The sequence below is a fragment of the Tachyglossus aculeatus genome, chromosome 3 (assembly GCF_015852505.1).
Source record: "Tachyglossus aculeatus isolate mTacAcu1 chromosome 3, mTacAcu1.pri, whole genome shotgun sequence".
NCBI lineage: Eukaryota > Metazoa > Chordata > Mammalia > Monotremata > Tachyglossidae > Tachyglossus > Tachyglossus aculeatus.
This window is the reverse complement of record NC_052068.1, coordinates 7,722,182-7,746,545: the sequence shown is the minus strand read 5'-3', so window position 1 is coordinate 7,746,545 and position 24,364 is coordinate 7,722,182. Positions and strand designations below refer to the sequence as shown.

The following is a 24,364-nucleotide window of genomic DNA, read 5'->3' as shown; positions in this document are numbered from 1 at the left end:
CTGAAGGTGAAGAGAGGGGTGGTCTGGCATCTTTGGAGGGGGAGCGATTTCCAGCATATGGGGAGGATTTGGGAAAGGGGTCCACGTTGAGATAGATGAAATCGGGGCCCAGTGAGGAAGCTGGGCTAGAGGAGGAGAGCAGCGAGGTGAGGTAGGATGGTGCAAACTGATTGACTGCTTTAAGGAAAGGTAAGGAGTTTCTCTTCTAGACTGTGAGCCCGCTGTTGGGTAGGGACCGTCTCTATATGTTGCCAACTTGTACTTCCCAAGTGCTTAGTACAGTACTCTGCACACAGTAAGCACTCAATAAATACGATTGAATGAATGAATGAATGTTTGATGTGAGGTGGATGGGCAGCCATTAGATTATATTAGATTATAAACTCCTTGAGAGCAGCATGGTGTAGTGGATAGAGCCCAGGCCTAGGAGTCAGAAGGTCATGGGTTCTAATCCTGGCTCCACCACTTGTCTGCTGGGTGGCCTTGGGCAAGTCACTTCACTTCTCTGTGTCAATTCCATCATCTGTGAAATGGGGATTAAGACTGTGAGCCCTGTGTGGGACAGGGACTGTGTCCAACCTGATAAACTTGAATCTATCCCAGTGCTTAGTACCATGCCTGGCACATAGTAAATACTTAACAAATACCATCATTATTATTGAGAGCAGGGACTATATTCTTACTTTCTCTAGGAGTTGGTCAGTTCAGTTCTCTGAAGACCAGAGCTGATAACAAGTATACTGTTAGAGAAGCAGCATGGCTCAGTGGAAAGAGCAGGGGCTTGGGAGTCAGAGGTCATGGGTTCTAACCCCGGCTCCGCCACTCGTCAGCTTTGTGGCTTCGGGCAATTCACTTAATAATAATAATAATAATGATAATAATGGTATTTGTTAAGCACTTACTATGTGCCAAGTACTGTTCTAACTTAACTTGTCTGTACCTCAGTTCCCTCATCTGAAAAATGGTGATTAAGACTGTGAGCCCCACGTGGGACAACCTGATCACCTTGTATCCCCCAGTGCTTAGAACAGTGCTTGGCACATAGTAATCACTTAACAAATACTAACATTATTATTATTATATTATTACTGATGATGGTATTGAGAGCTTTCTATATGCCAAACACTCATGAGGCCTAGTGGATAGATCATAGGCCTGGGACTCAAATGGATCTGGGTTCTAATCCCAGCTCCTGGGTGTCCTTGGACAAGTCACTTAACTTCTCTGTTCCTCAGTTGCCTCATCAGAAAAATCAGAATTAAGACTATGAGCCCCTTGTGGGACATAGGCTGGGTACAACCTGATTTGCTTGTGTTTACCCCAGCACTTAGTTCAGTGCCTAGCACGTAGTAAGCACTTAACAAATACCATAAATAAGAACTGTTTTTAGCTCTGAGGTAGGTAGAGGTTAATCAGGTCATGCACAGTCCCTGTCCCTCCTGGGGCTCCCAGTCTAAGTAGGAGGGAGAGTGGGTATTGCATATCCATTTTGCAGACGATGATGCCCAGACAGTAAAGAATCAGACACAGTAGTGAAACATTCAGGATCCAAAATCATTCCCTAGGATCCTAACAAATGGTCATGCAGAGCTCCAAAGAGCCTACTTTTCTTTCAGGAAATAGATTATGCACTGGGTAGCTCTAATTCTATTTGTTCTGACGTCTTGACACCTGTCCACTTAATTGTTTTGTTGTCTGTCTCCCCCTTCTAGACTGTGAGCCCATTGTTGGGTAGGGACTGTCTCTATATGTTGCCAACTTGTACTTCCCAAGCACTTAGTACAGTGCTCTGCACACAGTAAGCGCTCAATAAATACAATTGAATGAATGAATGAATGAAAAACCAATTTTGTAGGATGTTAACACATTCTTTTCTGAGAAGTAGCAGTAAAGTGCTTGATAAACCATGCCTTCACTTCTGGAATCACTGGTGACAGTGTTATTCTGAACCATTCTTCCCGCCTGCCAGTCTGAGCCCCGTGAATCAGGAATGTTTCTGTTTATTGTGCTCTGCACACAGTTAGTGCTCAATAAACACAATTGAATGATTGAATGAGTGGTTCTTTCAGTTTGAGTGTGGTGAGCCTGGCTCTGTTAGTATAGGCCTGAATCTCTCACCTGGAAGCTCCTTGTGGGTAATAATAATAATAATGATAATAATAATGATGGCATTTGTTAAGTGCTTACTATGTGCAAGGATACAAGGTGATCAGGTTGTCCCATGTGGGGCTCACAGTCATCATCCCCATTTTACAGATGAGGTAACTGAGGCTCCGAGAAGTTATGTATCTACCAACTCTGTTGTACTGTGCTCTCCTAAGTGCTTAGTACAGTGCTCTGCACACAGTAAGTGCTCAATAGATACCACTGATGGGTGATTGATTGATTTGTGAAAAAGGTGGAGGGATGCCTAGGCTTTCTGGGTCTCTTTGCCATCCCTTTTTAAAGTGCACTTTGTTAAGCACATACTACATGCCAGGCACTGTAGTAAATGCTGAGGTAGGTATGAGGTAATTCATTCATTCATTCATTCAATCATATTTATTGAGTGCTTACTGTGTGCGGAGCACTGTACTAAGCGCTTGGGAAGTACAAGTCGGCAACATCTAGGGACGGTCCCTACCCAACAGTGGGCTCACAGTCTAGAAGGGGGAGACAGACAACAGAACAAAACGTATTAACAAAATAAAATAAATAGAATAAATATTCATTCATTCATTCATTCAATCGTATTCATTGGCTGTTCCTACTCCACCCTCACAACCCAACATGAAAATAAACAGTAATATATTTTCCAGTTCATAGGAAAATGTTCCTTTTAACAAAAAAGTAAACAATGAGATGTGCAGAGAGCTTAATTCTGCTTTTTTAACCTTCTATAAACCATGTTGAACCGTCTCTTATTTCCGTGTATTTTATAAATGTGTATACAGTGTTTCACAGTATAACAATTTCATGTTACAGCTAGTTAATTCCACATATGGAAATAGCACAAACAACTGACACGATTGTAGTTACAGTAACAGGTACTAGAGATCATAATAATTAAATGATAAAACCTCCCAGGGAAGCACAATCAACTCTTGCACCATGAAACCCTACTGTAGTTGTCAAGTTGGACACAGTCCCTGTCCTATTTAGGGTTCACAGTCTTAATCCCCATTTTACAGATGAGGTAACTGAGGCTCAGAGACGTTGTGACATGCCCAAGGTCACCCAGCAGATGAGAGGCAGAGCAGGATTAGAACTCACGTCCCATGACTCCCAGGCCCGGGCTCTTTCCACTAGTTCACGGAACTTCTCATCCTTCCATTGAAATGGACACAACTTTGGCCCGTTGCTTTTTCTCCGCTGGCATTGGCTTTTACTCATCCTAGGAAAGTTGCATAAAACTCAGGAGCCATAGGGTTCCAATATAATAACTCTGTTGCTTGTATATTTACTTATTTATTTACTCTGTCTCTCCCTCTAGACTGCAAGCTCGTTGTGGGCAGGGAATGTGTCTGTTTATTTTTATATCATACTCTCCCAAGCACTAAAGCATGGCTCAGTGTAAAGAATACGGGCTTTGGAGTTGGAGGTCATGCGTTCAAATCCCGGCTCTGCCAGTTGTCAGCTGTGTGACTTTGGGCAAGTCACTTAACTTCTCTGTGCCTCAGTTACCTCATCTGTAAAATGGGGATTAAGACTGTGAGCTCCCCATGGGATAACCTGATCACCTTGCAACCCCCCAGTGCTTAGAACAGTGCTTTGCACATAGTAAGCACTTAATAAATGCTATTATTATTATTATCATTAAGAATAGTGCTTTGCACACAATAAGTGCTCCATAAATACGATTGAAAGGACGAATGAATGTATCAAGGGCCTGGGAACAAACTAAGGGGATAGATGTGATGCACAATAGCTAAAGACCTAGCACAGCCCTGTCCCCAAGATAATGTAGATCCATTAGCCGAGTCGCCAAACTAAGTTCCCGGGAGAATTGCCATGTGGAGTGGGAAGCTACCTCATCCTCCTCCACAGATCCACAGACGCAGGCATTTTCGGCTCCACAATCTGGGAACGCCGAGAACTGCTTCAGTGTTTACAGGCTTCCAGAGAGTGGGGGAAGATCTGGGGAAGCAAGACAAGCTGTATATGACTCTAACAAAGGTCAAGCCTCGCTCGGCATTTCCAAATAGGAGATGGCATTTTCTCCAGGAATCTTGTCTATGATGTGGCTCTTGGGACCTTTAACGTAGATACAGTCTGAAGTCTGTGATTCCTCCTGTCTGTCATGCCACAGTTTCATTTTTAAAAACCCCCACACCATCTTTGCACTACAATGAAAAAATGCTTTACTTGTTCAAAATGGTTTTATTCTAGAAGATTTTAAATGGAGAGAACACTCTCCTATCTCTCTCCCTTTCCTTTCTCTCTCTTCACTCTCTTCCCTTTTTCTTCTTTCTCTCCCCCTTTCCCTCTCTGTCTTCCTTTCCTTTTCTCTTTCTCTCTTCCTCTCCCTCTTTCTCTCCATCTTTCTCTCAATCTCTCTCCCTTTCTTTAACTCTTTCCTCTTTCTCCATCTCTCTCTCCTCTCCCTCCCTCTCTCTCCTTACTCCATCTCACTCACTCTCCCTCTTTCTTTACCTCTCTTTTTCCCTTCTCCCACCCTCTATCTTCTCTCTCTCCGTCTCTCTCACTCCCTTTTTCTTCACCTCTCTCTCCTCTCTCTCCTGTCTTCCTCCCTCTCATGTCCCCACACTTTTCACGTCTCTTCCTTTGTCTACTCTCTCAATCTTTACTTTTCTCTCTCTCTTTCTCCCTCACTCTTTCTCTCTCTTTCACCTTTTTCTTCTTCTCTATATATCTCTCCAATACTCTCTTTCTCTCACTGTCTCTTCATCCCTCTTTTTTCTCTCGCTAACTGTCTTTCTCCATCTCTTTCCTCTTTTCCCCCTTCCTCCCTCCCTCCTTCCCATTTTTCATCTCTCCCTCCCCACCTTCCTTGCAAAGGTGCTGCCATCTTGGCCTTTCAGGATTATCACTAGTAGATGTTTAGTTAGCAGAGCTATTGTAATTCAAATCAGAAGATTAAAAAATCGATCAATGAAATCGGTACTGGCTACTAATTGGATCCTCTGCACTGAAAAAAAATGCTTTTGGGAAGACGGGGGGGGGGGGCATTTAGAAAATAGTGATGGATCACAGGGAAGGGGAGGTGGGGTTTGGATGGGTTTCCAGGAACGTCCTGAAAACTTTCAGTCTGCGGTTCTGCTGACTTGACTTGTTGTCTCGGCATGTATTTTCCACTGAGATTTTTTTTATGTTCCTGTTGGGTGACTTTGGAATCAAAACTGCCCTCATCACCTGCATCACAGCCCCCAGGACCCATGAAAATGAGCGGTCCAACAACAGAGAATTTCCATGCCGTCCTCAAGGCCTAACTGGAGGTCAGCTAACTTCCTTCCCACCTAGGGGCAGCCTGGAGAATGGTTTGTTTAATGAGGACGCAAAGGCAAGTGTGCACATTCCTTCCTCTCCCCCTCGTCCCCCTCTCCATCCCCCCCATCTTACCTCCTTCCCTTCCCCACAGCACCTGTATATATGTATATATGTTTGTACATATTTATTACTCTATTTATTTATTTATTTTACTTGTACATATCTATTCTATTTATTTTATTTTGTTAGTATGTTTGGTTTTGTTCTCTGTCTCCCCCTTTTAGACTGTGAGCCCACTATTGGGTAGGGACTGTCTCTGTATGTTGTCAACTTGTACTTCCCAAGCGCTTAGTACAGTGCTCTGCACACAGTAAGCGCTCAATAAATATGATTGATGATGATGATGATTCGCCTCCAGCTGGGCCTTATCCCATCATTTTTCATCCTCAGCTTTCAGTCTCGGCTCAGGGTAGACAGTTCTTGCCGGCAAGAGCAATGTATGGGGGAAACATTTTTGATATTTTCAGGCTTGGGTGGGTGTGGTTAGTCAGTCCTCTCTGATGCTGGATTTCTGTCAAGACTTGCGAGTGAAGCGTGTTCTGGAGGCGGAGGGCGGCGGGTGGCCGGGGAAGTCAGGATGGGTGCGTTTCCCTGAACTTCACAGGGAAAAAACTGGGCTCTGGCCTTTGACCTTCTTTTTAACAAAAAGTCAGTGAGTTTTCCAATTAAACTGAAAGAAGTTAAAGCAATTTCACCCCTATAATAATAATTGTGTTAAGCACTTACTATGTGCCAGGCACTGTACTAAGCGCTGGGGTGGTTACAAGCAAATTGGGTTGGACACAGTCCCCATGTGGGGCTCACCATCTCAGTCCCCTTTTTACAGATGAGGTAACTGAGGCACAGAGAATAATAATTATAATAATGGTGGTATTTGTTAATCGCTTACTATGTGCCAAGCACTGTTCAAGCGCTGGAAAAAGTGAAGTGACTCTCCTAAGTCCACAAAGCAGAAAAGTGTTGGAGTCTGGATTAGAACCTAAGACCTGCTGACTCCCAGGATTTCCCAAGTAGGTCCTTAGTAGATACTATTGCTATCAATCAATCAATCAGTCAATCAGAGATGTTTCCTGAGCACTTACTGGGTGCAAGCACTCTATTAAGCTCCTGGGAGAGTACAGCAGAGTCAGTCAGCATGATCTCTGGCCTGCTATTTGACCCTGAGCAAGACACTTAATGATTATGAGCTTCAGTTTATTCCTCCGTAAAATGGGTGTGAGATACCTTCTCTCCACATGTCTTAGATTTTGAGCCCCTTATGAGACAGGGACTAGGTCTGATCTGATTATCTAAGAAGCAGTGTGGCTCAGTGGAAAGAGCTCAGGCTTCGGAGTCAAAGGTCATGGGTTCTAATTCCAGCTCCGCCACTTGTCAGCTGTGTGACTTTGGGCAAGTCACTTAACTTCTCTGTGCCTCAGTTCCCTCATCTGTAAAATGGGGATTAAGACTGTGAGCCCCACGTGGGACGACTTGATTACCTTGTATCTACCAGTGCTTAGAACAGTGCTTGGCACATAGTAAGCCCTTAACAGATACCATTATTGTTATTGTCAATATTATTATTACCACACTGCTTTTGCACTTCCCAAATACCATATTGTCATCACCATTATTATTATTATTCTAATCCTGGCTCCAGCAACTGTCTGCTGTGTTTGACCTTGGGCAAGTCACTTAACTTCTCTATGCCTCAGTTACCTCATCTGTAAAACGGGGATAAGAGTGTGAGACACAAGTGGGACAGGGACTGTGTCCAACCTAACTAACTTGTATCTACTCCAGTGGTTAGAACAGTGCTTGGCACATAGTAAGCGCTTAACAAATACCATAATTATTATTATTATTACCCCAGAGCTTAGTGCAGTGCTTAATGGGTCGCCCACCACAGCATGTGATGTGCTAGCATTTTAATAAAAAATAGAAAACACCTTCTAAGTGTAATAATTATAATTATTATTATGGTACTTGTTAAGTGCTTCCTATGTGCCGAGTACTGTTTTAAGCACTGGAATAGATACAAAGTAATCAGGTTGGACACAGACCCTGTCCCACATGGAGTTCCCCATTTTAATCCCCATTTTACAGAACTGAGGCCAAGAGAAGTGAAGTGATCTTGCCCAAGATCACACAGCAGACAAGTGGTGGAGCCGGGATTAGAACCCATGACCTTCTGACTCCCAGGCCCATGCTCTATCCACTAGGCCATGCTGCTCTCCGGGGTAGGTACAACATTTTTAGGTCAGATGCAGTCCCTGTCCCTCATGCGTTTCAGATTATTTACAGATAATCGCAGCAGGGGAAAGTTCAAGACTATAACCAGTAAATAGCAAGAGTAAGAGGGGTTAGATGGATAAATAGATGAATAAAAAAGTAGCGAGTCAAGATGCATGTGAACCACCAACATCGGGGAAATGCAGCAGGGGCTCAGTGAACTAAAATTCCTCACTATTGGCTTCAAAAGCTGTCCATCCCCTTGCCCCCTTCTTACCTCACCTCTCTTCTCTCCTTCTCCATCCCGGCTCACACACTCCGCTCCTCCGATACCACCACCAACCTCCTCACTGGGCCTCATTCTCCCCTGTCTCGCCATCAACCCCCGGCCCACGTCCTATCTCTGGCCTGGAATGCCCTTCCTCCTCACATCTGCCAAACTAGCTCACTTCTCCCCTTCAAAGCCATACTGAGTGTTCACCTCCTCCAGGAGGCCTTCCCAAACTGACCTCCCCTTTCCCTCTGCTCCTCCTCCCCTCCCCATCACCCTGACTCCCTCCCTCTGGTCTACCGTCCTCCCTGCCCCATAGCACTTGTGTATGTATGTACATATTTATTATTCTATTTATTTTATTAATGATATGTATATGTATCTGTAATTCTATTTATTTTATAATGATGCTATTGATGCCTGTTTACTTTTTTTTGTTGTCTGTCTCCCTGCTTCTTGAGTGTGAGCCCATTGTTGGGTAGGGATTGTCACTATATGTTGCTGAATTGTACTTTCCAAGTGCTTAGTACAGTGCTCTGCACACAGTAAGCGCTCAATAAATATGATTGAATGAATGAATGAACTCTCGACTGTGACCTTTTCCTCACTGAGGATAGATCCTGGAACCCTCTGTGCCTTTGCAAACAGAGAACTGTGACAATCATCTCTGCACTGTGAGGATGAAATGAACTAGTGGATGATGCGAGAACCTTTTGGGAATAAAAAGAAATCAGCTACACAAATCTCAGGTGTCAGAATCGATCATTGTGGAGATTGTGGAGAGAGCGCAGGCCAGGGAGTTGAGAGAGCAGGGTTCAAGTCCTGCCTCTTCCTGGTGGGGCTGGGCCATCTGGGCTGAGGATTTTGGGTGGAAGAACCACCTAGGGCATTGTGGTGGGTGGCCAGGTCTGGCGGGAATCCTGACAAACAGCTGGCCGATGTGGGCCTGGGAGGACGCGGCGGTGACTGTGACCACCCCAGCCACTGGCTGAGAGTACCTTGGCATGTCCTTCTGTGCTCCTTCAGGCCGATCACGAGGCCTGGATGGAAAATTCTCCCACGTGGTACACTGACCGTTGATTTCCAAAGGCCAGAAAGCAAGGAGAAACAGAAACAGTACGACCAAACTTGATCAAGCAATATGAAGAAACTTGAGGGTGGAAACCAGGGGACTTAGGTTCTAATCCTGGCTCCGCCTCTTATCTGTTATGGGACCTTGGGTGAGTCACTTGAGAGTGTGAGCCCGACGTGGGACAGGGACTGTGTCTGACCTGATTAAATTGGTTTACCCAGTGCTTAGAACAGTGTTTGGCACATAGTAAGCACTTAACAAGCACCATTATTATTATAGCTCTGTGCCTCAGTTTTCTCCTCTGTAAAACGGAGATTCAGTCCCTGTTCTCCCTCCTATTTAGACTGTGATTTCCATATAGGACAGAGACTGTGTCTGACTATATTGTAACTGTGCCTGCTCTTGGGACATTCATTCATTCAATCATATTTATTGAGCGCTTACTGTGTGCAGAGCACTGTACTAAGCGCTTTGGAAGTACAAGTCAGCAACATATAGAGACGGTCCCTACCCAATAACGGGCTCACAGTCTAGAAGGGGGAGACAGACAACAAAACAAAACATGTAGACAGGTGTCAAAACCATCAGAATAAATATAATTATAGCTATATGCACATCATTAGTAACATAAATAGCATAGTAAATATGTACAAGTAAATTAAATAAAGTAATAAATATATACAAATATATACAAGTGCTGTGGGGAGGGGAAGGAGGTAGGGCAGGGAGGGGGGCAATGGAGAGGAAAAAGAGTGCCTGACATATAGTAAATGCTCAACAAGTACAGCTATTATGATTACTACAAAGAACACGAGTCTTTCTTCTCTTTATCACTTAACTAGGGCACTTATTGAGAAGCAGCATGGTGCAGTGGATAGAGCATTGGCCCCGGGAGTCAGAAGGTAATGGGTTCTAATCCTGACTCCACCACTGGGCTGTTGTGTGACCTTGGACCTCGGTTATCTCATCTGCAAAATGGGGATTGAGACTGTGAGCCCCACGAGGGACAAGGGACTGTGTTCATCTGGATTTGCTTGTATACACTCCAACAAATAGTGAACACATAGTCTGGCACATAGTGCTTAATAAATACCATTATTATCACAATTATTATTATTATTACTGCTCCTGAAAGAGGAAAGCCAAGGGAGAACCCCTGGGCTCCCATGCCAACAGATTTCTGGTTGTTTATGGCAGGGAGGAGGGAGGCAGGGAGTCACCTAAGAGAGGGCAGACAGTGGGAAATTACAGTCCATTCATTCTCAGTCTCCTTTGCGGGCTCCTCCTCCCCCTCCCATCCTCTTACTGTAGGGATTCCTCAGGGATCAGTTCTTGGTCCCCTTCTGTTCTCTATCTACACTCACTCCCTTGGTGAACTCATTTGCTCCCATGGCTTCAATTATCATCTCTACACTGAGGACACCCAAATCTACATCTCCACCCCTGCTCTCTCTCCCTCCCTCCAGGCTCTTATCTCCTGCCTTCAGGACATCTCCATCTGAATGTCTGCCTGCCATCTAAAACTCAACATGTACAAGACTGAGCTCCTTATCTTCTCCCCCAAACCCTGCCCTCTCCCTGACTTTCCTGTCACTGTGGAGGGAACTACCATCCTTCCCATCTCACAAGCCCGCAAACTTGGTGTCATCCTCGACTCTGCTCTCATTCACCCCACACATCCAATCCGTCACCAAAACCTGCTGGTCTCACCTCCGCAACATAGCCAAGATCTGCCCTTACCTCTCCATCCAAACCACTACCTTGATAGCTCAATCTCTCATTGTATCCCAACTGGATTATTGCAACAGCCTCCTTTCTGGTCTCCCATCCTTCTGTCTCTCCCTGCTTCAGTCTATACTTCACTCTGCTGCCCGGATTATCTTTGTACAGAAACACTCTGGGCGTGTCACCCCCCCCTCCTCAAAAATCTCCAGTGGTTGCTTGTCAGCCTTGGAATCAAGCAAAAACTCCTCTCTCTTAGTTTCAAGGCTCTCCATCCCCTTGCCCCCTCCTACCTCACCTCCCTTCTCTCTTTCTCCCTCCCAGCCCGCATACTCCACTCCTCTGGTGTCACTAGCCTCCTCACTGGGCCTCATTTTCGCCCATCCCATCGTCTACCCCCAGCCCATGTCCTACCTCTGGCCTGGAATGCCCTCCCTCCACAAATCCGCCAAACTAGCTGTCTTCCTCCCTTCAAAGTCCTACTGAGAGCTCACCTCCTCCAGGAGGCCTTCCCAGACTAAGCCCCCCGACTTTTCCTCTCCTCCTCCCCTCCCCATCGCCCCCCTCCCTTCCTCTGCCCTACCTCCTTCCCCTCCCCACAGCACTTGTATATATTTGTACATATTTATTACTCCATTTTATTTGTACATATTTACTATATTTATTTTATTAATGATGTGTATGTAGCTCTAATTCTATTTATTCTGAAGATATTGACACCTGTCTACTTGTTTTGTTGTCTGTCTCTCCCTTCTAGACTGTGAGCCCGTTGTTGGGTAGGGACCATCCCTTTGTGTTGCCGATTTGTACTTCCCAAGTGCTTAGTACAGTGCTCTGCACACAGTAAGCACTCAGTAAATAAAATTGAATAAATGATTGGGGGAAAGGGATGATTGCCCCTTAAAAGATCCTCTAATAAACACACCCCACTCTTGACTCCACTCCAACTCCTCATTCACATCGTTTTCCAGCCTGGAACTCTCTCCCCACTTCCAAATCTGCCACACTACAGTGCTCCCCATCTTCAAAGCCCTCCTCCTCCTCCTCCTCCAGGAAGCCTTCCCTGATAATAAAATTGTGGTGTTCAGCGCTTACTATGTGCCAGGCACTGTACTAAGAGCTGGAGGGGATACAATCAAATCAGGTTCGACAGGGTCCTTGTCCCACAAGGGACTCACAGTCTTAATCTCCCCTTTTACAGATGAGGGAACTGAGGCCCAGAGAAGTGAAGTGACTTGCCCAAGATCACAGAGCAGACAACTGGTGGCCCCGGGATTAGAACCCATGACCTTCTTAATCCCAGGCCCGTGCTCTATCCACTAAATCATGCCACTTCTCTGATGACTTTACATAATGACAATAATAATAATAATAATGATGGTATTTGTTAAGTGCTTACTATGTGCCGGGCACTGTTCTAATCGCTGGGGTAGGTACAAGGTAGTCAGGTTGTCCCACATGGGGCTCACTGTCTTAATCCTCATTTTACAGATGAGGTAACTGAGGCTCAGAGAAGTGAAATGACTTGCACAAGGTCACACAGCTGACACGTGGCGGAGCCGGGATTAGAACTCATGACCTTCTGACTCCCAGGCCCATGCTCTTCATAACCCCACTCATGTGACCCAATAGCCATTCTTAGCACTGAGAAATTTATTCAAAACCACAGCACTTGAACACATGTGTACATTTAGTTTTACATCAGTTATTTGGTCAGTGATTTCATTCTGTCAAATTTATACTACCTCCTGCTATATCCTTGTTCTTCCTCTTGGTCTGCTTTTTCAAAATAATTTATGTCTGTCTGTTTCCCTCTTTGGGTTGAGATAGCCAGTCAAATTCAGTACTGGGATCAGAATAATCTCTGAATGAAAAAGGATTCCTTATTAGAGAAAAAAATCTGTTATCCAAAAGACTAAAAATATTCAGGCTGACAAAAACATTTCAGAACAAAATGAAGCTGCATTGTTTGACGTATCGCTCATGACAAAAGGATGAAGAAAGGAAACATTCCTAGCCAGAAGTTAAATTCAGTTTTTAAACACAGAGGTAATGCAAGCAGTACTGATGGGGTTGGAATTGTATCTTGAAGGACAGGAGTTAGGAGAGAATTCTATTTTGAGAACAAAGAAGAAAAGAAAAAGAAATAATGTCTCTGGATTTTCTATGCAGACTCACTTTCAGAGACAAGGAAGGTTCATCTATTTACACCAGCTCGGCTGCCTTTTGTCCACAGAGGCAAGAACAACATTGAAAAGTAGACATTATCCTCTTTATCTATAATTTTCATTGTGCCAGAATCTGGAAAGAACAAAAGCAGAATGCAGATTCACCAGACTTGAAAGCTGGACTTTGGAAGAATCGAGAAGATGAAAGGAAGGAAACCCAAATTTCCTTGCTAGAGTTTCTTCTCTGTTCCAGTTTCCTGTTTCAGTGGAAAAGCGACTGGCATGTTTCTGACCAGTTGATCAATCAGTGGTATTTATTGAGCTCTTACTGTGTGCAGAACACTGTGCTAAGTGCTTGGGAGAGTGCAGTAGAGTTGTTTACAGTCAACAAGGTGATACAGACATTAAAAAAAATTACAGATAAGGGAAATGGCAGATTGTAAGGACAAGGACATAGTGTTGTGGCGGGAGAAGATGAGGTGAATATCAAGTCCTTTAGAGGACTGATTCAAATGCTAGGTGATGTAGAAGCGGAGATGAGGGCTTAGTTGGGGAAGGCCTCTTGGAGGAGGTGTGATTTTAAAGAATAATCATGGCTTAGTGGAAAGACCACGGGCTTGGGAGTCAGAGGACGTGGATTCTAATCCCAGCTCTGCCACCTTTCTTCTGTGTGACCTTGGGCAAGCCACTTAACTTCTCTATGCCTCAATTACCTCATCTGTAAAATAGAGATGAAAACCGTGAGCCCCACTTGGGACAACCTGATTTCCTTGTATCTACTCCAGTGCTTAGAACAATGCTTGGCAAATAGTAAGTGTTTAACGAATACCATTATTATTATTTAATAAGGCCTTTAAGGGAGAGTGGTCATCTGTCGGATATAAAAGGGGAGGGACTTCCAGGCCAAAGGGAAGATGGGAGAGTTGTGGGTGAGCAGGAAGTAAAAGGAAGGAACAGGAAGAAGTGCAAACACACCAAGATGATAAGAGACAAAGTGCAAGAAGCCAAATGGCTGTAGAGGAAAGAGCCCAGTCCCGTGAGTCAGAGGATCTGGGTTTAAGTAGCAGAAGCTTGTCTTGTCTTATGCCGTCGAGTCATTTCCGACCCATAGCAACGCCACGGACACATATCTCCCAGAACCCCCGGGTCTCCATCTGCCATTGTTCTGGTAGTGGATCCACAGAATTTTCTAGATAAAAATTCAGAAGTGGTTTACCATTGCCTCCTTCCGCGCAGTTAACCTGAGTCTCCACCCTCAACTCTTGCCCCTGTTTCTGCTGCCCAGCCTGGGTGAGTTTTGACTTGTAGCAGATTGCCTTCCACTCACTAGCCACTGGCCAAGCTAGGAATGCAATGGACAGGCCTCTGCTTCACTCTCCCTCCCGGAGCTGAGACTGGTAGAAGACTGGAAACTCTCCAGGTACGACCCTGAGAGGGGAAACAAGTCCTTAGCAAACACTATAATAATAATTACCAGAATTATGAATATTTTGTAGCAGGAAGAGATAGGGGTAGACTCAAGGGGACAACTGATTGTCAGCCATGACACCCTCACACAAATCAAGAGTTTTGATTAGAGTGGCAACCTGTCTACTTGTTTTGTTTTGTTGTCTGTCTCCCCGCTTCTAGACTGTGAGCCCATTGTTGGGTAGGGACCGTCTCTATATGTTGCCGACTTGTACTTTCCAACTGCTTAGTATGGGGCTGTGCACACAGTAAGCGTTCAATAAATACGATTGAATGGATGAATGTCCCGAGAGCAGGGGCAGTTACAATATATTCATAAGTGTTAATTGGAGAAGCAGTATGGCTCAGTGGAAAGAGCCCAGGCTTTGGAGTCAGAGGTTATGCGTTCAAATCCTGGCTCTGCCAATTGTCAGCTGTGTGACTTTGGGCAAGTCATTTAACTTCTCTGGGCCTCAGTTACCGGCTCTGTAAAATGGGGATTAAGACTATGAGCCCCCCGTGGGACAACCTGATCATCTTGTAACCTCCCCAGTGCTTAGAACAGTGCTTTGCACATAGTAAGCGCTTAATAAATGCCACCATTATTGTTACTATATTCAGACACAGTCTCTGTTCTATGTGGGAATCACAGTCTAAACAGGAGGTAGAACAGGGACTGAATCTCCATTTTACACAGAAGGAAACCAAGGCACAGAGCTATAATAATAATGGCACTCATTAAGTGCTTACTGTGTGCCAAACACTGTTGTAAACACTGGGTAAATACAATTTAATCAGTTCGGACACAATCCCTGTCCCATGTAGGGCTCACACTTTTAATTAAGTGACTCGCCCAAGGTCCCTTAGCAGATAAGAGGCAGAGAAAGTCCCAAAAGGCTTAGGTGAGAAATCAGTCATGCAATTATACATTGGTATTGATTGGAGCCTGCTGAATGCAGTGCATTGGACTCAGGGCTCTGAGAATACAATGGAGTAAGTAGAAGGAATAGTAATAATAATAATTGTGGTTTTTGTTAAGCATTCACTGTGTTTAATAAGCATTGAGGTGGTTACAAGCAAATCGGGTCGGATGTGTCCGTGGGGCTCATGGTCTCAATCCCCATTTTAGAGGTGAGGTAACTGAGGCACAGAAAAGTGAAGTGACTTGCCCAAGGTCACACGGTAGACAAGTAGCAGAGATGGGATTGGAACCTAGACCTTCTGACACCCAGGCCCATTCTCTACCCAGTTTGCCATGCTGCATGCCTTGTGGAAAGAACTCCTACCTGGAAGTGAGAGGACTTGGGTTCTAATTCCGACTTTGCCATTTCCCTCCTTTATGACCTTGGGCAAGTCACTTAATGTCTCTATGTGTCAGTTTCCTCAGCAGATTTCAATGCCTGTTCTCCCTCCTACTTAGACTATGAGTTTCCTGTGGGACAGGGACTTTGTATCTACCTCAGCACTTAGAACAGTGCTTGTCATATAGTAAACACTTACAGATTACCATAATGACAATGATTATAGTCTTCTAAACTGTGAGCCCCTTGTTGGGTAGGAGTTGTCTCATTTTGTACAGTGTTCTGCACACAGTAAGCATTCAATAAATGCAATTGAATGAATGAATATTATTTAACAGGAAAGCTTCCCTGACTAACCGCTCATCTTCCCATGCTATTTCCCTTCCTGCTGTTGGACCCATGCAATGAATCCTCACCCCCTAACCACTTAGGAGACCCTCCCCATACAACCCCACTGAACCTAACGTCCCTCTCTTTATGCTCCATTACTTCCCCTACCTCTAGTTCCTGCAATTTATGTCTCCCAGTGCCATCAATCAAGTGATGGAGCCAGAATTAGAACCCAGGTCCTTTGACTCCCAGGACTGCGCTGTATCCACTAGACCACGCTGCATCTCTGGCACGTCGCTTGACTGGCACACTGGGTTGAACTGGGCATCTGGTTTGCATGGAGAAAGTATCATGAAGCAGTGTGGTTTAGTGGATAAAGCCCAGGCCTGGGAGTCAGAAGGACCTGGGTTCTATTCCCAGCTCTGCCACGTGTCTGCTGTGTGACCTTGGGCAAGTCACTTAAATTCTCTGGGCCTCAGTTACTTCATCTGTAAAATGGGGATTGAGACTGTGAGCCCTACGTGGGACAGGGACTGTGTCCACCGTAATTTACTTGTATTCACCCCAGCATTTATTACAGTGCCTGGCCCATTGTTAGGTAGGGACTGTTTCCATATGTTGCTGAATTGTACTTTCCAAGTGCTTAGTACAGTGCTCTTACACAGTAAGCACTCAATAAATACGACTGAATGAATGAATGGTACAGAGTAAGAATTTAACAAATGCAACAATTATTATTTTAAAAAAAGTTCAGTCCATGTCCCTTCAGTTAGGAGGGGCGTTAACTGGTTTCAGAGTACTTTGTAACCCATGATGAGGAGTTTCTGTTTGATGCCGAAGTGGATGGGCAACCACTGGAGGTTCTCGAGGAGGTGGGGAGACATGGACTGAACTTTTTGAAAAAAATAATAATAATCGTTGTATTTGTTAAACTCTTACTATATACTGTAAATCAGGTTGGACACAGTCTCTGTCCCACATGGGACTCACAGTCTCAATCCCCATTTTACAGATGAAGCAACTGAGGCACAGAGAAGTTAAGTGACTTGCCCAAGGTCACAGCAGACAAGTGGTAGAGCTGAGATTATAACCCATGACCTTCCAACTCCCAGGCCCGTGTTCTGTCCACCACACCATGCTGATTCTCTAGTTTTTCTCATTTTAGCTCTGACCCCAATCTGCTGTGTGATTTTGGGTAAATCACTTAAATCCTGTGAAAGAAGGATATGAAACTTGCCACACATTTTCTCTGACACTGAGAGACAGAGACTGTGGGACAGAGACTGTGTCCATTCTGACTCTTTTGTGACTCCTTCACCACTTGACCCATGATAAGTACTTAATGCTAGAATTCATAGTTAAAAATATTTGAGAGCTTCTATCATTGACTTGAAATTTTGAAGTACAGTCAAATGTCAGAGTAATAATTGTAGCATAAATGTAGTATTAGTAGTAGGAGGAGGAATAGTAGTAGCAGTGGTAGTAATAACAGTAGTAGTTTTGATGTCTGTCTTCCCCCTTCTAGACTGGAAGCTCAGTGAGGGCAGGGATTGTCTCTCCTTATTGCTGAATTGTGCTTAACAAGCACTTAATACAGTGCCCTGAACACAGTAAGCACTCAATAAATATGATTGAATTGGATGAATGAATGAATAGTCATAGTGGAAGCTATACTCAATTTAGCATAGTGGTGTTGGGTGGGATTCGTGAAGAGATTGAACGGCAAAAGGCCCAAACAGCTACTTTAGGGAGAACTGAAATCCTGAGTGCAAGGAGGTCAGAGGAACATTTTGAGGACTCAGTAAATCAAGGTTTGGGCAATGTGATATCCCAGCTGAAAACTGGGAGATGCTGCTGAGAATGGACCAGCATGGTGCATCCTATCTAGAAAGAAGTGGTTATCTTTGACCAAAAGCATCACAAGAAAAAGGAGACAGAGGGGGGAAAAAGAAAATGGTGTCAGTCTCTACAAACACGAAACGTGACAAGGTAGAGGACAGTCTTTTCATGCCTATAATGTGGCCGTGACTGTGGAAACCACATTGCCACACACACACACACACACACACACACACACACACACACACACACACACACACACTCTTGTGAAGTTCACCATCATTGGTAACTTCTATATATTGTGATGGTTTTGACACCTGTCTACATGTTTTGTTTTGTTGTCTGTCTCCCCCTTCTAGACTGTGAGCCCGTTGTTGGGTAGGGACCGTCTCTATATGTTTCCGACTTGTACTTCCCAAGCTCTTAGTACAGTGCTCTGCACACAGTATGTGCTCAATAAATATAATTGAATAATAATAATAATAATAATGGCATTTATTAAGCGCTTACTATGTGCAAAGCACTGTTCTAAGCACTGGGGAGGTTACAAGGTGATCAGGTTGTCCCACGTGGGGCTCACAGTCTTAGTCACCATTTTACAGATGAGGTAACTGAGGCACAGAGAAGTGAAGTGACTTGCCCAAAGTCACACAGCTGACAATTGGCAGAGCTGGGGTTTGAACCCATGACCTCTGACTCCAAAGCCCATGCTCTTTTCCACTGAGCCATGCTGCTTCTCTATAATAATAGCATTTATTAAGCACTTACTATGTGCAAAGCACCATTCTAAGCACTGGGGAAGTTACAAGGTGATCAGGTTGTCCCACGGGGGGCTCACAGTCTTCATCCCCATTTTACAGATGAGGTAACAGGCTCAGAGAAGTGAAGTGACTTGCCCAAAGTCACACAGCTGACAGTTGGAGGAGCCGGGATTTGAACCCATGCCCTCTGACTCCAAAATCCGTGCTCTTTCCACTGACCCACGCTGCTTCTCTTATTCTCTTATTCTCTCTTCTCTTATTCACGCTGAATGACTATGCAGAAGTCGTAGCCTTAGTAATAATAATCGTATTTGTTAAGTGCTTACTATGTGTCAAGCATGATTCTGAGCCCTGGTAGATACAAGATAATCTGGTTGACACAGTCCCCATTCCACATGGGACTCACAGTCTTAATCCCCCAGTTTCTCTCCTACAGTCCAGCCCGCACACTTCGCTCCTCTGGTGCTAACCTTCTCACCTGTGCCTCTATCTCACCTGTCTCACTGCCAACCCCTGGCCCACATCCTGCCTCTGGCCTGGAATGCCATCCTTCCTCAAATCTGCCACACAATGATTCTCCCCCTCTTCAAAGCCTTACAGAAGGCCCATCTCCTCCAAGAGGCCTTCCCATTCTAAGCTCCATTTTTTCTCATCTCCCCCTTCCTCCTGCACCTGACTTGCTCCCTTTGCTCTTCTCCCCTCTCCCAGCCTCACACCACTTATGTATAGACCTGTCATTCTATTTATTTGCATTGATGCCTGTTCATTTGCATTGATGTCTGTCTCCAACAGCCCCAAGACTGTGAACTCATTGTGGGCAGGGATTATCTCTCTTTATTGCAGTATTGTACTTTCCCAAGCTCTTAGTACAGTACTCTGCATACAGTAATCACTCAGTAAATACAGTTGAATGAATTTTACAGATGAGGTGATTGAGGCACAGAGAAGTGCAGTGACTGGCCCAAGATCATTCAACAGACAAGTGGCAGAGCCATGATTACAACCCACTTCCTTCTGATTTACCACACCATGCTCTATCCACTAGGCTATGCTGCTTCCCTAGTAATAATGATAATATTAATAATAATGACGGTATTTATTAAGCGCTTACTATCTGTCAAGCATTATTCTAAATGCTGGGGTAGATACTAGGTAATCGGGTTGTCCCATATGGGGCTCACAGTCTTAAAATATATTTTACAGTTGAGGTAGCTGAGGCACAGAGAATAATATAATAATAATTATGGTATTTGTTAAGCGCTTACTATGTGGCAAGCACTGTTTTAAGTGCTGGGGTAGCTACAAAGTAAGCAGGTCATCCCACGTGGGGCTCACAGTCTTAATCCCCAGTTAAAGATGAGGTAACTGAGGCACAGAGAAGTGAAGTGACTTGAGCAAAGTCACGCAGCTGATAAGTAGCAGAGCCGGGATTAGAACCCTTGACCTCCAACTCCCAAGCCCAGGCTCTTGCCACTAAGCCAAGCTGAAGTAAAAGTAGTAGTAACAGTATCATTATTAGAAACACTAGTCTTAGTAGAAGTAGTAGTACTAGTAATTGACTTCCAATATGTTGCCAACTTGTACTTCCCAAGCACTTAGTACAGTGCTCTGCACACAGTAAGCGCTCAATAAATACAATTGAATGAACTAGTAGTGATAGTTGTAACTGGGTTCAATCAATGAATCGTTGGTATTTATTGAATGCTTCCTGTGTACAGAGCACTGCACTAATTGCTTGGGAGAGTACAAATCCACGGACATGTCTGTTTATTGTTGTATTGCATTCTCCCAAGCACTTAGTACAGTGCTCCGCACACAGTAAGCTCTAAATAAATACGATTCATTCATTCATTCAATCGTATTTATTGAGCACTTACTGTGCTTGGGAAGTACAAGTTGGCAACATACAGTAGACAGTCCCTACCCAACAACGGGCTCACAGTCTAGAAGGGGGAGACAGACAACAAAACAAAACAAAACATGTGGACAGGTGTCAAGTCGTCAGAACAAAATTGAATTAAATTAATGATTGAATTAAATGTATGAATGAACAGATTTGACAGACACGTTCCCTGCCCATAAGGAGTTTACAATCTAGAGGGGGAGACAGATATTAAAATAAATTGTGGATATGGACATAAGGGTGGTGGAGGTGAGGGTGGGGGGTGAACCTCAAGTGCTAAAAGGGGACAGATCCAACTGGATAGGTGACCCAGGAGGATGAGGGTGTAGGGAAAAGGAGGGCTTAGTTGAAGAAGGCCTCTGGTGGAGATATGACCTCAACGTGGCTTTGAAGATGTTCTGAGTGGTGGTCTGGGGCATATGAAGTGCTTAGTACAGTGCTCTCCACACAGAAGCACTCAATATGATTAAATGAATGAAGAGGGGAGGGAGTTTCAGGCTACAGGAATGGGGCATCGAATTGTAATCAGTCCAAGGAAAGTTTCCAAAACAAAAAAAGTGGCAATTTCCTTACCTCCTGTGTTGGGGAAAGTGCTGCTGTTGGAGAGGAGCTTAGGGTGTAAACTCCTTGTGGTCAGGGAATGGGTCATTTTCTTATTTTGTACATCTCAAAAATAATAATAATAATTATGGTACTTGTTAAGCACTTACTATGTGCTGAACACTGCTCTGAGCCCTGGGATAGATGCAGGTTATTCAGGTTGGACTCAGACCCTGTCCCACATGGGGACACTCTTAATTCCCATTTTACAGATGAGGGAGCTGAGCCCCAGAGAAGTTAAGTGACTTGCCCAAGGTCACACAGCAGACAAGGGGCAGAGCCAGGATTAGAACCCAGGTCCTTCTGACTCCCACGCCCGGGGTCTATCCACTAAGCCACGCTGCTTCTCAAGTATCTAGTATAGGACCCAGTACCCAGCGGATGCTCATTAAAAACCCATGCTACTATAAATAAAGCACTTTTAAATTTTTATCTTTACCGTTTTTAAAAATTGATATTAAAATGTGGTATTTCAGGAAAACACATCTTTGGACTGGGTTAAAAATAAATGAGTTGTGGATAGAGACAACGGCATTTGAGTTTGCTCTTCTAGACTGTGAGCCCGCTGTTGGGTAGGGACCGTCTGTATATGTTGCCAACTTGTACTTCCCAAGCGCTTAGTACAGTGCTCTGCACACAATAAGTGCTCAATAAATATGATTGAATGAATGAATGGTGATGACCAAGACATTTTCAATCCTTCATGTTTTGCAGTTCCTCATAGCTCACTGAGGAGGTGGATGGAAGTCAGATGAATCGGGTTGGGCTTAAATATGTCGGATTTTCTCAGGATCTCGACAAGCAGCATGGCCTAGTGGAAAGAGTCCTGGCCTGGAAGTCAGAGGGTCTGGGTTCTAATCCTGGCTCCTCCACTTGCCTGCTGTGTGACCTTGGAAAAGTCACTTGACTTCTCCAGGCCAACAATTACCTCATCTGCAAAATGGGGATTTGATACTTGTTCCCCCTCCTACTTAGACTCTGAGACTGTGTCTCATCTGTTTGTGCTGTATCTACCCCTGTTTATATATACATATATATATATTCATTCATTCAATCATATTTATTGAGCACTTACTGTGTGCAGAGCACTGTACTAAGTGCTTGGAAAATACAAATCGGCAACATATAGAGACGCTCACAGTCTAGAAGGGAGAGACAGAAAATAAAACAAGTAGAGAGGTGTCAATACCATCAGAATAGATAAAAAGAATTATAGCTATATACACATGAGATATTATATATAGATATATAATAATGATGATTATGGTATTTGTTAAGTGCTTACTATGTTCTAAGCACTGTTCTAAGCGCTGGGGCAGATACAAGGTTAATAGTTCGTTCCATATTGGGCTCACTGTCTTAATCCCCATTTTCCAGATGAGGTAACTGATGCATAGAGAAGTTAAGTGACTTGCCCGAAGTCACATAGCAGACAAGTGGCAGATCCGAGATTAAAACCCATGACCTCAATATCAACCAATCAATCAATTGTATTTATTGAGTGCTTACTGTGTGCAGAGCACTGTACTAAGCGCTTGGGAAGTACAAGTTGGCAACATATAGAGGCAGTCCCTACCCAACAGTGGGCTCACAGTCTAGAAGGGGGAGACAGAGAACAAAACCAAACATATTAACAAAATAAAATAAATAGAACAGATATGTACAAGTAAAATAAATAAATAGAGTAATAAGTATGTACAAACATATATACATATATACAGGTGCTGTGGGGAAGGGAAGGAGGTAAGGCGGGGGGATGGAGAGAGGGAAGAGGGGGAGAGGAAGGAGGGGGCTCAGTCTGGGAAGGCCTCCTGGAGGAGGTGAACTCTCAGTAGGGCCTTGAAGGGAGGAAGAGAGCTAGCCTGGCAGATGTTGGGAGGGACGGCATTCCAGGCCAGAGGGATGACGTGGGCTGGGGGTCGACGGCGGGACAGGCGAGAACGAGGCACGCTGAGGAGATTAGCGGCAGAGGAGCAGAGGGTGCGGGCTGGGCTGTAGAAAGAGAGAAGGGAGGTGAGGTAGGAGGGGGCGAGGTGATGCCTCCCAAGCCCCGGATCCTTCCACTGGACCATGCTGCTTCTCAGTTATATGTATATATATCTGCATATATCTGTAATTTACTTATGTATTTATATTATTACTATTTATATTAATCTTTGTTTCCCCCTCTAGATTGTGAGCTCATTGTAGGCAGGGAATGTATCTGTTTGTTGTTGTATTGTACTCTCCCAAGTGCTTAGTACAGTGCCTTGCACACAGTAAGCACTCAATAAATACAATTAGATGAATGAATGAATGAATGAAGCAATGGATACCCAAGTGCTTAGTATGGTACCAGGCACCTAGAAAGTGTTTACCCAACACCACTATTATCATCCGTGTTATTTATAGAGCTCATACTGACTGCTGGGAGTCTTGGACTGATTTTCACATCCTCCAAAATACTGTAAATTGGAGTGTGTCCCACTTGCTCACTCAGACTTTCTACTCCTCTAGCCCTAGTTGCATACCAGTAGACTCATTCTTGTCTATCTCATCTTTAACCTCTTGCTTACATCGCCCCTTCTTCCTGGAACTCACTCCTCCTCCCATTCCGGCAGGCCACTATGCTCCCCATTTTCAAAGCCCTTCAGAAATCACATAATAATAATAATAATAATAATAATAATAATAATAATAATGATAATAACTATGGTATTTGTTAAGCGCTTACTATGTGCCAGGTACTATACTAAGTGCTGGGGTGGATAAAAGCAAAACAGGTTGGACACAGTCCCTGTCCCATGTGGGGCTCACAGTCTCAATTCCATATTTTACAGATGAGGTAACTGAGGCTCAGAGAAGTGCAGTGACTTGCCCAAGGTCACACAGCAGACAAGTGGCAGAGGAAGAGTTAGAACCCACAGCCTTCTGATTCCCAGGCCCCTGCTCAATCCACTATGCCTCTTCTAGGACGTCTTCCCTGACTAATCTCTCATCTCCCCACCCTACCTCCCCCTCCCACTTCCAACTACTGCTACTTCAATCAGTCAATCAATCAGTAGTTTTACCGAGTACTTATTTTAAGCCATGTACTGTACTAAGTGCTTGGGAGAGGACAACTTTCAGCACAACCACATCACCTAAGACCTTGGGGACTCACACCTTTCCACAGCACTGGTGTATTTATTCAATTCATTCAGTAGTATTTGTTGAGCACTTGTGTTCAGAGCACTGACTAAGCTCTTGGGAGAGTGCAGTTTAACAGTATTGT

General features: G+C 44.3%; 1 protein-coding gene and 1 non-coding gene across 3 annotated transcripts in view; one reads left to right on the top strand and one right to left on the bottom strand.

Moving 5' to 3' along the window:
- STK32C (serine/threonine kinase 32C) overlaps window positions 1–24,364 on the top strand; it is a 277,510-nt gene that overhangs the window by 91,019 nt on the left and 162,127 nt on the right. The gene's annotated exons all lie outside the window — the stretch shown is intronic.
- LOC119926249 lies at window positions 14,232–14,369 on the bottom strand. The gene has a single exon (XR_005450138.1). It is a non-coding gene; the product is annotated as a small nucleolar RNA SNORA7 (small nucleolar RNA).